This window comes from Gopherus evgoodei, chromosome 2, assembly GCF_007399415.2.
Source record: "Gopherus evgoodei ecotype Sinaloan lineage chromosome 2, rGopEvg1_v1.p, whole genome shotgun sequence".
Taxonomy (NCBI): Eukaryota; Metazoa; Chordata; order Testudines; family Testudinidae; genus Gopherus; species Gopherus evgoodei.
In genome coordinates this window covers 118,498,635-118,500,526 of record NC_044323.1, presented here as the reverse complement: position 1 = coordinate 118,500,526, position 1,892 = coordinate 118,498,635, and positions in this window count along the sequence as shown.

Below are 1,892 nucleotides of genomic sequence, written 5' to 3'. Positions count from 1 at the left end.
ACTCCGTTACTGTGTCGGGGCTGGGCCTTTTTCCTTCTTTAACTCCCTACCGGCAGGTCAGACACCACTCCTTCAGCTCCTACCAAACTCCGATCTGGATTTTCCTGCCCTTCCGAGTGATATAAAATGAAAGGAATCCATTTCATGCATGTTACAGTCTAGGAAGATCCAAAGTGGATGAGTGGATGGATGTTATTTTCAATTATTTATTTTAGGGGATTTGACCACCTGTATCTTACATGCCAATTTTTAGACTTGATCAAGAGAGAGAATTTGGTTTGATGTGGGAAAAATAAAAATAAAGCATCAGGTTCCCCTACAAAGTTCTAAAATATCAGTTGCAATATCCTGCGTTTTAGAAGAGTCTCAAAGATAACTTGCCAAGAATGAAAATCCAGGCTTGTGACATTTTTAGTAGATGAAGAAGACCTGAAAGATTTCCCTTTCCTGGCTTTTACCACTGCCTTCCTCTTCTCTCCCTCCCCGAAATTCTGGGCTGCTGGGCCTGGAAGACTGAAGAACTAGCAAAATCACAAGAAGAGTGAAAGCTAAAGGAGAAGAAGTGTTTTTAGTCAATCTGTTTAGAATGATTTGTTTTTGTTAACTGTCTCAGTTTCAGTGTTGACTGCTCCCCCCCGACCATCTTTCTGGTCTTCCTTGAAGGTACCCTCTTAAGTTTTCTAGCTCCCAGCCATTACCCCTTTTGGGAAGAGAACACTCGTGTCGCTCTCTCTACAGAGGGAGAATTTAGGCCTATAGTCCCTATGCACTTCACTGTGGTTTCCCCAGCATCCAGCACCAGTGGTTAACCTTTCGCCAGGAGCTATTACAATTACCAACCAGCCTTCACAAAGCAAACTGCTCTTATTCACAGAATAAAAGCAATACAGAGAAGATGCAGAGAAGACAATAAAAACCTATCCTCATTCTAATAGCGTTGTGATGTTATTGACATAATCTGTAACTGTATATATAATTGTTACAACCACTATTATATATTTGCAGAAAATATTGCATAAAGGTTAAGTTGTCGTGTAAGCGGTCTATGGAGAGGTTATGGTTGGCTGGTTATGATTATGCTGTCTATATGTGTGTATCATTTTTGTAGTTGAAGTTATGAATATTGCTTTATACTACCTGTATTTCAAACTTGTACTACGCTTCTGGGTGACACCCCAGACAAGTTGGTGTCGCTCTGCATAGCTTGCTTGATGGCCCATTAAGGACGATGAGCTATACAACTGACCCATTGAGAGAAAGGCAGATACACCTTGTGATTCAGCAAAGTATGCAGGGACTTGCCAATGTGACTCCAAACTCCATTTTACTGTAATTTTCCACAGTAAGAACAAAAAGATGTTCTTACATCTGGAAAAGACTATAAAAGGCTGATCCCTCATCTCCATCTTGTCTTCAATCCTGCTTCTTACCTCTGGAGGGACTTTACTACAAATGGAAGCTCTATACAAAGGACTGATGACCCATCCCAGCTGTGGATATACTCCAGAGACTTGATTTGAACCTGCAGTTTATTCTATCACTGCTACATGCCTGAACCAGAAACTTTGCCATTACTATATGTAATTGATTCCATTTTACCAGTTCTAGCTCTCATCTATATCTTTTTCCTTTTATGAATAAACCTTTAGATTTTAGATTCTAAAGGATTGGCAACAGGGTTATTTGTGGGTAAGATCTGATTTGTATATTGACCTGGATCTGGGACTTGGTCCTTTGGGAGCAGGGGAACCTTATTTCTTTTACTGGGGTGTTGGTTTTCATAACCATTCATCCCCATAACAAGTGGCACTGGTGGTGATACTGGGAAACTGGAGTATCTATGGGAATTGCTCGTGTGACTTGTGGTTAGCCAGTGGGGTAAAACTGAAATC